The 13530-nt window shown below is 38.9% G+C and overlaps 1 pseudogene; it reads left to right on the top strand.

The window, feature by feature from the left end:
• The first annotated feature begins 865 nt into the window (after window positions 1-865).
• Window positions 866-7820, top strand: LOC149254841 (1-aminocyclopropane-1-carboxylate synthase 7-like; annotated as a pseudogene).
• Window positions 7821-13530: the final 5710 nt, after the last annotated feature.

The following is a 13530-nucleotide window of genomic DNA, read 5'->3' as shown; positions in this document are numbered from 1 at the left end:
TTTTGAAATTTAAACCTAACTTTGTCGTTTCTTCACTTTCAAGGATGCGCATTATGATTGGTCGGCCGTTGTTTACTGAGGTCACAATTTTTCGTTGGTATTTGGTTATTGTTTTTTTATATTTGTGAAAAAGCCTGTGAACAGTTTTGAAATTGGTTACTGTTTTTCAAAAAATTTGAGTATAACAATATTTGAATTTGTTTTTTTATATTTGTGAAAAAGTCTGTGAACAGTTTTGAATTTGGTTACTGTTTTTCAAAAAATTTGAGTATAACGATGTTTGAATTTATTTTTATAATAGGAAAGGATTCAGTATTATCAAAAGCTGTTAAGAACCTAAAACCCTAAAACTTAACAAATACCATTTAAATTTCCCCAAATTTCTACCCCATTTTTTCAAATATTTCCATTAAAATTTTTCAAAATCTTACAAAAATTTCCACTATTTTCCTAGAGAAAATGTTTCCTTGTTAAACTAATCTTAATTAGATCGTGGTTCCACGCGTGTTCTATCCATTTGGAGTTTGCAAGGTATCTGTGATGCCATCCTTACCTGCACATCTCGTTCCGGGAAAGGTAGTATGACGAAAATAAAGGGTGATGGCAGACGTCGGTTGTTAATTGAGCTGTGACAAGACATATCATCGATTTACCTGTCTCTATTGAATTCAACTTTCGGTGATAAATGTCTTAAATGTTTGCCGCGTCATAACCGAATCTGCGCATACGCGGACCGACGGGGAACCGCTTAGACCTATTAAAGCAACCCATTCCTTACGCACAGATACACACGTCTACTACTCCGTAAAGCCATAGACCTATTACACACGTTTAATACCCCGTAAAGCCATAGTTACTGCGGAGCAACAATTCTTCATTCAGCGATAAAATCACCTGTAACTGCCTGCTATTTCAATATTTCAATTTAAGTTTCCATACAACAGTAGATGCATTTCAAGACGATGATATCGATGGACAACGGATCGCGACAACAGAAAGAAGAAGCTACTGCTCGATTGCCTGCAAGAGGAAACCTCCTTTCGTCATTGGCAGTGTCTAATGCTCATGGGGAAGCCTCTCCCTATTTTGACGGCTGGAAGGAGTATGACAGTAATCCTTATCATCGAACAAACAACCCATCTGGAATTATCCAAATGGGCTTGGCAGAGAATCAGGATCAAATCTATCTGATTCTATGCCAAGCCCATTTGGATAATTCCAGATCAAACGGATCAAAATCCATGCTGCTGTCCTTTCCGCTGAGTTTTAATCCCATTAATGTGGGAGTGATCGCTGCCTTGCATTATTGCATGTTAAATCTGCTCAATACTTGATTTACATATCTAGCTTGTGAGATAAAAATTCCTTTTTCATTTTGATCTACTTCTATGCCTAAGAAGTATTTCAAGAAACCCATATCACTCATTTCAAATTCTTCCTTCATGACTGATTTGAAATTTTCAATAAGCTGATCATCATTACGTGTGAAAATAACATCATCAACATATAAGACAACAATTAAAATTTTACCATCCTTTTCTTTGATGTAGACGGTGGGTTCTCCTTCACATTTGTCAAATTCATTATCCAATAGATATGAATCTATCCTGCTGTACCATGCTCTTGGCGCTTGCTTCAGCCCATAAGCTTCAGCCCATAAAGAGCCTTCTTCAATTTGCACACTTTGTGCTCTTCACCTTTCTTCTCATAGCCGAGAGGCTGTTCAATGTACATCTCTTCTTTTAACACTCCATTTAGGAATGCTGACTTCACGTCCATTTGGTAGACTTTCCATTTGTTTTGAGCTGCTATGGACAGCACTGCTCTCACGGTTTCCATTCTTGCAACCGGTGCAAAAGTCTCCTCATAATCTCTCCCATATTGCTGCTTGTACTCCTTGACAACCAACCTTGCCTTGTGCCTTTCTATCTTGCCTTCAGCATTACTCTTGGTCTTGTAGACCCATTTCACTCCAATGACTTCTTTGCCTTTTGGTAGCTCAACCAAATCCCATGTTTTGTTTCTCTCTATGGCATTCATCTCCTCATCCATAGCTTCTATCCATTTCTTATCTTTAATTGCATCTTCGAAATGAATAGAATCATCAACATGACAATACAAGGCAAATAAGGAATTCATTCCTTCATTATAAATGTCACTTAGATTTCTAAATTTCTTACCTCTTTCACTTGGTGTGCAAGTGCTTGAAGATGCACTTGAATTTCCTCCTTGTGGTGTGCTTAGAGAAGCACTCTCATTTATCCTCAATGGTGTCCCTTGCTGTCCTTGTGTTGGCGCTGCTGTTTGGGGATGTATTTCAGCCACCTCCTCTTCATCTTCATCATGAGACAAACAGTTCTTGACATTCATTGTTTTCTCTATGCTTCCATCCCAAGCTTCCTCTTCAATGAATTGAACATCTCTGCTGACAAAAAACTTCTTGGTAGATGGGATATACAACCTGTAGGCTTTGGATTCCTCACTGTATCCAATGAAAAGACATTTCTCCCCTTTGTTGTCCAACTTCCTCCTTAGCTGATCTGGTATGTGTGCATAGGCCACACATCCAAAAACTCTCATGTGGGTGACTCCTTGCTTTCTCCCACTCCATGCTTCTTCCGACACTTTGTTCAACACTGCTTTTGTAGGACACCTGTTCAAAATATACACTGCACAATTTACAGCTTCAGCCCAATAATCATTTGGCAAATGCTTTGCCTTTAGCATGCTCCTCGCCATATCCATGATGGTCCTATTTTTCCTTTCAGCAACTCCATTTTGTTGTGGGGTGTACCTTGCTGTAAACTGTTTGTGAATTCCATTTTCTCTGCAAAATCTTAGGAATTCCTTGGAGATATACTCACCTCCTCTATCAGTTCTCAAAACTTGTATATGCAGCCCGCTTTGATTTTCCACAAATGCCTTGAAATTTTGGAATTTCTCAAACACTTCACTTTTGTTTTTAAGGAAATATACCCAAGTTTTTCTTGTAAAGTCATCAATGAATGTTAGGAAATATTGGCTGCCTGCTAATGATGGAGCTTGCATCGGTCCACATAAATCTGAGTGGATGATCTCTAAGGGTGCCTTTGCCCTTATGCTTTTCCCTGATGGAAAACTTTCTCTATGTTGTTTTCCCAAAATGCAACCTTCACATAGGCTGTCCGGTTTCTCTATCAATGGTAATCCTTTCACCATTCCTTTCCTACTCAACAAATTTAGACCTCCAAAATTGAGATGTCCAAATCTCAAGTGCCACAACCAATTTTCATCCTTTGACACGCTTTGGAAAGCCTCTTGGGTAACTGCTGCAATTACTCCTTTGTTTTTCAAATCTGCTCTTATCCTGAGAGGGAACATCCTATTCCTTGTCATTTTTACTTCAGCAATGCATCGTCTGTGGCAACTATATCCATGATGGTGCGTACATCATTTTTAAAGAAAACATTGTACCCCTTATGGACAAGCTGTCCAATACTCAAGAGGTTACATCTCATTCCAGGGACATAGTAGACATCTGCTATGGTTTTCCTTTCTCCTTGCTTTGTAAATATTTTTACCTCCCATTTTCCCATAACAGAGATTTTGTTATCAGTTCCTAGTGTGACTTCTGATTTCACATTTTTATCTAGGGCAGAAAAGAAGGCTATGTTCCCTGTCATATGGTTGCTGCAACCTGAGTCTAAAAACCATATGTCTTCACTGTTTGTTTCAGCCATGTTACATGCTAACAACACATTATTTTGACTGCTGTTTTCTCTAGTGACATTTGCATTTTCTCTATTGTTCATATCATGTTGCTTCTTCCTACATTCACTAGCATAATGCCCATATTTTTTACAATAATAGCATTGGACATTGGATTTTTCATACCTTTGTCCTTGAGCATGATGTTGACCTCTTTGTTGGCTGCTGCCTTGGCCTTGGTTCTGATTTGGATTGCTGCCTCTTCCTTGTGCATTCGCTGGGTTGTTCCTTCCACCTATGTTCTGGCTTCTGTCTCTTCCTCTCTTGTTTCCTCTGCCTTGACCTCTTCCTCTTCCAAAGGACATCTGGGTCTTGAAGGCTTGCTCTAGAGATGAGTTTTCATTTTTACTCAACCTCTGCTCATGTGTTATCAGTGATGCATGTAGCTCATCAACTGAAAATTTTGAGAGATCCTTTGTCTCTTCAATGGTGGTGACAATCGCATCAAACTTTGAGGGTAAGACCCTCAATATTTTCTCCACAATCCTCCTATCTTCAAGGGTTTCTCCATGAGTCCTTATCTGTGTGACCAAACCAATTACATGTGTGAAGAATGAGTCAATGTTGTCTGACTCCTTCATGCACAAATTCTCAAAATCTTTCCTCAGCAATTGTAGTTTTGCTGTCTTCACTCTCTCCATGCCTTGATAGACTGTCTTGAGGGTTTGCCATGCTTCATTAGATGTCTTAGCTGCTGCTAACCTTGGAAACACATTTCCATGCACTGCTTGATACAAGAAGAAAAGGGCTTTTGAATCCTTCTTCTTGCAGCTCTTTAATAGATCCTTCTCTCCTTGAGTTAATGCATTAAACTCATTTTCATCTGCTGGTTGTTCAAAACCTTCCTCAACTATTTCCCATAAGTCTTAGGAAGCAAACAAGGCTTTCATTGTTATTGCCCAATAGTCATAGTTTTTACCATCAAATAATGGGAACTGCATACCCATGTTATTACTGGTGCTTGTGCCAACCATTCTTTCAGCCTCTACTATGCTTCAATTTCTTGACTGTGTATTTTAAAACAACTGACTGCTTCTTCAGCAACACATAAAAAACTTTGTGAAATACCTGAGTATTTTCTTGACTGAGCCTTCACTCTGCTGGAGAAGATCTACTGCTGCAAAAAACTCCTCCCTTCAGCCTCTTTGTCACCTTCAAAGAGCTTAGACCTGCTCTGATACCACTGTTGGGGATTTTTCTAATAAAATCCCAAAAACAAAGAAAATAAACTCCACAGAGGCAATGCTCTGTTTCTACCTTTCCAGGATCTTTTTGTGCACAGGGAAGCTTAAAATTTTTTTACTGAGGAACAGAGTATTTCACCACCATAAAAACATTTCTATTGATTAAAACAAAATGTCTGATACAAATTTCATCCTCTTTGCTGAGAGGGATTCACCAAAAATACGTTCAACAAAAACATTTACTTTGTCTCCACATGAGAATTTACTGTGCTGGGTAAAATTCTCATTTACATTCACTGCTGTGAAAACATATTACTTACTGGTGTAAAACCTTCTTTTACATACTGCTGTAAAAACAAAATTTACACAGGCTTACAAAACAAATGCGCTCCTCTCTGTTCTTTTCTTCATGCACTGCTGTGCAAATTCTCTCTGTTCTTTTTCGCTGCCCCCGAGCTCTCACACATTACAAAAAGGTCAACACATCACATAAAAACATATTACAACACACGAGCCCTTTTCATTTTTTTTGAAAACAAAACAAAACACACAATTACATTTTACGTGCCGTAAATATTTTTAACATACTGACCAGACCATGCCTTTCTTTAAATTCTCCATACGTTCGTGCAATTAAAACTGAGACATCTCACCTACTATCTACGAACAAAAATTAATTCATTAAATTTCTTTTCGGCGGTCAACCCAAAGGCTTTTACTCCACGTAATGTTTTAATGTTGGTTTGTATGCAGCTTCGGACAATCGACGGTGGAGAGCGCGGGAGCAGATCGGACGGCGGAGATCAATTTCGGAAGCCAATTTTGGGTTGAACTTTACCTCCCGAAATATTACGTTGGCTGACGTATGGGGAGAGCCACGCGTCAACACTAAATTTTATCGGAGTTGATCGCCGGAATATCCCTTCGCCGGAAAGCTGGTGCGAAATATTTCAGGCAGGCTTGTTGAACGGTTTCGGGCATTGTTTTCCTGCGTTGAAATTACAAATTCAACATTATTTGCAGCTTTCATTCGATTTGCTGGAAAGCTGGCTGCTTGAGCATCCCAAGGCATCTATATGCGCCAACGAGGGTGTGACAAGTTTTAAGGAAATTGCTCTTTATCAAGATTACCATGGCCTCCCTGATTGCAGAAAGGTAAAAAATTCTAACCAAAAGATAATGTACTTGCTTCAATGTGAATGTCTCTGGGTCTAGTTCAAGTTTATTGACTATTATGTGAATGGTTGAAGCAGGCGATAGCAACGTTTATGGAAGAAGTTGGAGGAAGAAAAGTAAAGTTCGACGGAGATAGAGTTGTTCTCACTGCAGGAGCAACTGCAGCCCACGAGGTGTTAACATTCTGTCTAGCTGATCGAGGAGAAGCCTTTCTAGTACCAACGCCATATTACCCAGGGTAAACTCATTTCTATATACTGTCAGTAAAACATGATTTTAGTAGCGTCAGTACGGTCTTAACTAACCAATAAGTGTTGTACCTTCACACTGTCATAACTAGTTAATACAGATGATTTTAGTAGTGTCAGTCCGGTGTTAAGTAACCAATAAGTATGGTACCTTCACACTGTCATAACTAGTTAATATTCTGTATGTGCTAGAAGTTCAAAGGCATGATAGTTTTAAGTAGATTACTTTAATCTATTATAACACATTTAACCTCTACTGCTGAAATGAAAATGAAACTGATTCAATGCTTTGTTGCTGCAGTTTTGACAGAGATCTAAAATGGCGTACAGGAGTGGAACTCATACCCGTCCACTGCAGCAGTAGCAACGATTTCCAGATAACGGTACCTGCCCTCGAAGCAGCCTATCAGAATGCCATGGCGCGAAATATACTAGTGAAGGGGCTTTTGATTACAAATCCTTCAAATCCATTGGGAACCACCATGGACGCTACAACTCTAAGAAAGTTGCTTGCTTTTGTCTCGGCGAAGAACATTCATCTAGTGTGCGACGAGATATATTCGGGATAAGTCTTTTCATCTCCAAAATTCACAAGCATTTCGGAGATTTTGGCCACCGAAAAAACATCTCAGAGCGAGCTTGTTCATATTATTTACAGTCTGTCGAAAGACCTAGGACTACTGGGCTTCCGAGTCGGAGTCATTTACTCTTACAACGATACAGTCGTTACTGCAGCACGGAGGATGTCCAGTTTTTCCTTGGTTTCTTCACAGACACAACATTTGCTTGCTTCAATGCTCTCCGACACGGAATTCGTAAGAAAATATTTAATAGAGAATAGTAGGAGGCTACTAAAGAGACAAGAAATGTTCGTCTCTGGACTGCGTGTGGTCGGCATCAGTTGCTTGAAAAGCAACGCGGGTTTGTTCTGCTGGGTGGATCTCAGACATCTTCTGCAATCTCCTAGTCAAGAAGGAGAGATTAGACTATGGAAGATAATATTAAAAGAAATTCGCTTGAATGTTTCTCCAGGTTCTTCTTGCCACTGCAGTGAGCCTGGGTGGTTTAGGTTCTGCTTTGCCAATATGACCAATGAAATTGGACAAGAGTCGTTGAATCGGATTCAGCTCTTTATGCAGAGCTGGATATCGAATCAGCGATATGAGCAAATAGGGGCATATCAGAAAAAGTTACTGCATGAGGATGATGCTAAAGAAAAACTCCATTCTAACAGAAAAATGTCGCTCGTCGAGGTTGATGGTTCCTTGAGGTCGATGAACGTCAACTCAAGCGGATGTTTGTGTCTCGACGGATCAACTAGGTCGAATGTCCCTCGCCAAGACGTGAATCTTGGGGTTTATTAGTTCAAGCAACTAAAGTGCAGGACATGACGAACCCTATTTTGTGCTGCCTTTGAATAAAGGGTTCTGTGCAGGTTTGAAATCCAATTTATTTGTTTCGTCAAGCTGCTGGGCCATTGCTTTAGGATCAGGAGTGTAATTCCAATCAGACTGACTAGATCCCAGATCCCAGCTCTCCAAGCTGTCAAATTCTCCTCATTAAAAAGACAAGTGTGCAAGACATGGCACAACCATCTCTTCATTTGATCGGGAGACCAACTTACAAATGTATTCCAACTTCACAATACCGTTGGTCACTGATGTGAATCGCATCAGGATATGATAATGTCATAACTTCTACTCTTAAAATAGATATATACTTTGTAAGATATAAAATTCAATTATAATTATTAAGCAGAGGTTCCTTTTACAAAATTCAATTATAATTATTAAGCAGAGGTTCCTTTTACAAAATTTAATTATAATTATTGAGCAGAGTTTTATTCTATAGCATAATATAGTATAGTATGATGTGTAATTTCAGTTTATTATAATTTTAAAAAATCTAAAAATAAAATAAAAATTAATTAACTATATAAAACATTTAATTAATATTTAATAAATTTGCTGAAAACTTTTGCATCTTAATCATTGAATTTGGATTGATTTCAAAAATGATAAAACATAGTTTTAAATATCTTGGCGAAATTGGTGTGATGAAAATGGTAAGTAATATTTGTCATGTTAGGTAGTAACTCCATAAAGAAAAAATGATTCCACTGTATTATTCCATCAGGTAGGTTTTTATTATATACATGAGGGAGAGATTGTTCAGTTCATCTCCGGATGACTGTTCATATTTCTAATTTATTTATTTACATAAATTCACCCAATCACAAGGATTAGGTGTCAACATCCCCCCCTTAATCTGAAGGGATGTTGGTGAGTCCAAGCATCATTTTGAATCGTTCAAGCTTTTCTCTTGCAAGCGCTTTGGTGAAGATGTATGCAACTCGCTCATTTGTGGAACAATGACGGAGACGGATTGTTTTGGCCTAAACATGATGTCGAATCAGATGATATTTAGTATTGATGTGCTGCGTTTGATCATGGAACTTTGGGTTTTTGGCCAACTTTATTGCAAAGGTATTGTCAATCATGAGTGGAGTTGATTGTACTTGTTTTACCTGCAAATCTTCAAGAATTTTCCTGAGCCACACAATTTCTTTTGTTGCTTCAGCTGCTGCCACGTATTCTATTTTTGTTGTGGAATCCGTTGGAACTGATTGTTTGTGTGATCTCCATGAGACAACTCCTGATCCAAGACTCATTGCATATCCTGAAGTTGATACCCCGGTTTCTTTGTCTCCATCAAAGTCTGAATTAGAGTATCCAATCAAGCTAAAGTTTTCCACCTGTGTATACTTGATTCCAAAGTCTTGAGTTCCATTCAAGTACCTTAGAACTCTTTTTGCACCAGACCAATGTCCTTCACAAGGCTTTTGCATAAACCTGGAGGGGATTCCAACAACAAACCAAATGTTTGGTCTGGTGGTAATTAGGTAGTTGAGACTTCCTACAAGTTGTCTATACTTTGTTGCATCCTCAAATTCTTTTCCTTCAATAGATATGAGCTTTAAGTTTTGTTCCATTGGAGTAGTAAGAGGATTGCACTCTGTCATACCGAACCTGTTTAACAGATCTCCAATCTATTTTTTTTGAGAAAGAAATATGGACTTTGGATGTTGGGTTACTTCAATGCCAAGATAGTAATGAACATAGCCCAAATCAGTCATTTCAAAACTTTTCCCCAATTCCTTCTTTATGGATGCAATGTAGTTCTCATTGTTCCTTGTCATCATGTTAAACACATATGGGAAGCCAGAACAATATGAAAGATAAACATGAGAATACATTTTATTAACAACTGATATACATTTATAGTACATTGTTGTGACCATTGGGTTTCACATCACAAGGTCTCTTGGATTACTTTGTCTATTCAGCTTCCACACTAAGCCATTTAGGATTAGGTGTCCAACATTCCCCCCCTTAATCCAAAGGGTTATGTATGAGTCCAAGAAGAAAGCTGTAATATAAAATGTGCAAAAATGCATGGCAGCACTAGGCTGAACGTGCTCTCTGAAATGTTGGTATAAAGGGCGGTGGTTTAAGGATGACCACCAACACTGGAATGCTTAGTGCAGTTCCCGGAACTCTTCCAAAACTGGCAAGAAGCTGAAGTCTTCTGCTAGAGGAAGTGCTCCTGTTGTTTTGAAGAGGGAAACCTTCAACCAATAAAGGGAGGTCTCACCCCACATAAAAGGGAGAACTTCAACCTGAAGAGGGAAGTCTCAACCTGTGATGGTTTAAGGATGACCAACAACTCTGGAATGCTTAATGCAACTCCTGAAACTCTTCCAAAACTGGCAAGAAGCTGGAGTCTTCTGCTAGAGGAAGTGTTCTCAATTTTTCTCCTGGAATTCTTCCGAAACTGGCAAGAAGTTGAAGTATCCTGCTAGAGGAAGTGTCCCAGATTGCCAACTGAAGGCATGTTCAGGGGCATCTTTGTCTCTGGCTACAAATTTGAATCTGGTGTGACAGGTTGTGGCTTAGGCTTGCTTGATATGACTTTGAAGCTTGTAGATGACCATCATTTCCCCCCCTGTCAGATACAAGGTGAGATGATGGAGAAAACTCAACTGCAAGACTATTCAATACTTTAGAACAAGTTTTGACATGTGTTTGGAATATCTTCTTGGTTGTTGATGCCCATTGCCAAGAAGCAATCCATCCAAGATGAATCTTTGTTCTTGCAGGACGTTTGTTTCTGAAGCATCTGTGTGAAGAATGGCTGGTTTTATGACAGTGCTTACATGGACGGAGATCAAAACAGTGATATTTCAGATGGCCAACTTGGTCACAGTGTCGGCATTTCACAATCTGTTGTTGTTGTTGTTGTGGAAGACAAGTAGAGTCTGGAATAGCTGGAGGTGAACTGTCATGAATGAATCCAGCACTTTGAAACTGAATGGGCTTGGCGTAGTCTGGAATATGAAAGGAAAAGTCCTTGTCATATCCAAGACCAGTTCTGTGCTTGTTGTGGACAAGTTGTTCCCAAGGTCTGATGATGGGCTTGGGAAGTGCAGACTGAGTTTCTGCATCTGCATGTACAATTGTTGCTTTATTGGGCACTGGATCTGAATGAACTTCAACAATATTGTCTCGCTATTTATGGGAGTTTGTTTCATTGTTCTGAACAGAAACAGGTTCAGAATGATGACTCCACTGCTATAATTCTTCCTGCTGTAGTTGTGATTCAAGCTGCAAAAACTCTATGTTTTCTTCTGCATATTGTAGACATGTTTGAATGTCTGAAAGAGAGGTTTTGTTAATTTTGACTGTCCTGTCAGCAGTGGACTTGATTAGAGTTTTTAGTAACTCTAATAAGCCATGAATTTTCACCATTATTCGACCAAACAAATGGGCAAAGTGTTAAGAAACCAAATGCACAGTGTTGCTTCGCAATAAATTTTTTTTTTTCGCAAAACAGATGATATCAAGCAGTACTCAAGGCAGACCCCATCAATGAGGAAAAATAGAATTCTTTATAGCATGAAGGCTCAATCTTTTGTCTACAAAAATGTGTTTACAATCAGCTCAATACAGTGCAGCACTTTACCAATACACCGTCGTGGGAAGACACACCATTAACCACTTTGCATGTTCAAAGGTTGATTCTCGATGGAGGAAATATGGAAGATGCAATTCATGAGACGGAGACATCATAGTAAAAAATATCATATCATAGACAGCTTACTAATTTAATAGACAACGTTAACTTACATCTCAAATAAATAAACAGCCTACACAGCTACACTGCCAAGATATTGTTGATTCTTATGATCGCATTTGGGATGTTGATCGAAAATTTTCTCCAAGCCATCTCACTGTGGGGTTTGATATACCAGTGAAGATAAATAGTTCTGGAGTTCCAGAGAGCCCTCCTGATGTCGTGCTTCAATCAGCAAGGATATTGGTCCGAACAGATACCTTATCTTACAACTTCCAACTTGACAAGGAGGCAAATTACCTTGTAATTGCCTATTTTGCCAGGATTTTACCTGTGCAATCTTCTTTTCATGTATTGGTTAACGGAGATATTTTAGCAACCAATTACACTCTCCAAAGTAGTGAGACAGGCGCAATTTCTTTCATTTCAAACAATATCTCTATGATTAATATCACAATCCACAATGTCAGCTTTCATCCACAAATCAATGCTCTAGAAGTATACCAGATAGCTGGCATCCCTCTAGGAAGTTCACAGAGTCAACTAAGAGAACTAAGAGATCCTCTAGAATGGCATTCAAAGGATACTATCTTTGCATCTTGTAAACCAAGAAACAAAAATCCTTTTTTTTTCGGCGCGCATCACCCACAGTTCTTATCCAATTCCCAGCAATGGCAGTCATACAATATATACGCTATACGCACAAGGTTATTGCAACTATAATCGGAAGATATACCCTCCAGGATAGAAGGCAAGAAGGCGGTTATAATGCGGCAGGACAAATCCGGTAAGGAGTATAAATCTTAGTGTAAGCTACCTCAGTTGTGATCTCTGTCAAAATAAGTTGCGTATGACTAAGAGCAGAAAGCCAACAAATATATGTGCATTACAACATTCTTGCCTTGAGTTGCACTATTGCTAAATGGATATGTGCATACATAATGGAGATATATAAAAAGAATTATCAATTTCAATCTTAACAAGTCGTCAAGTGCCCTGCGAGGGAAACTGCGGGTTCAAAGGCAGTGGTTGGAGAATTAAATTTCCATGCAAAAATAGTGCCATCTTCTCTTCCAGCAAAAAAACATTTGCATTTGATTAACGACAGCAAGGGCATGAACTTGTCCCCTGGGGCTATCTAAAGATTGTTCCGTGGACGTGAGAGTATTCCAAGCCTTGACAGCGTTAGGAACGCCAACAAAAATCCAAGGACCTTCACTGATGAGGCATCCAGCTTCGCTCACGCCATGTAAAGGAATATGTGTACCCTGGCTTGTATGGCAGTCTCAGACCATAAGCTTGTTGTCTTCTTCAGCGGAATAGAGTTTGTTATGAAACCAACTCAAGAAAAGATAGAAAAGATAGATCAACGCCTTAGAATTCAGCCTCTTCGAGGGGGCAACCTCCTTTACATTACGTAAATGAACAATTATTCGATGATACAAATGACAAAACCTCCTTTCTATATATAGGAGTCTAAGGAGTCACAATATAATCCAGCCGACCTAACAATAATAATATAAAGCCACAAAAATAACAATAGAGGGATTCTATGGGGCACAGAAATAACAATATGGGGGTAATAGGGGCACAACAATATAAATAAGGGGTATAACTACAATAGTAATGGGGTAATCACTAGTATTATAGGGACCCAACATGCCCCTCTCCTTCAAAAAAGTGTTTTCCTCAACGCTTGAGTAGTTCTGGATACTTCTGCATAAAATTCTCATCCTCCCATGTGGAATCTTCAGCGGATAAGTTCTTCCACTTGATAAGATACTCTGAAATTGATCGATTGCGTAGCTGTCGAGTTCTTGTTTCTGTGACTGCTTCCAGTTCCAATATAATTTTTCCTTCCTCGTCAAGTTCTGGAAATATTGTTTGAATTGGGAGCTTGTCACCTATAACCTTCTTTAAACATGAAACATGGAAAACTGGGTGCAATCGAGAAGCTGCAGGAAGCTCCAATTTGTATGCCATAGTACCAATCTTTTGCAACACCTTGTACGAACCATAATACTTTGGTGATAATTTATTAT

Source organism: Pinus tabuliformis, chromosome 7 (assembly GCF_031772625.1).
Source record: "Pinus tabuliformis cultivar Carrire ecotype Pingquan chromosome 7, CPIR1, whole genome shotgun sequence".
NCBI lineage: Eukaryota > Viridiplantae > Streptophyta > Pinopsida > Pinales > Pinaceae > Pinus > Pinus tabuliformis.
This window is presented reverse-complemented; position numbering and strand designations above follow the sequence as displayed.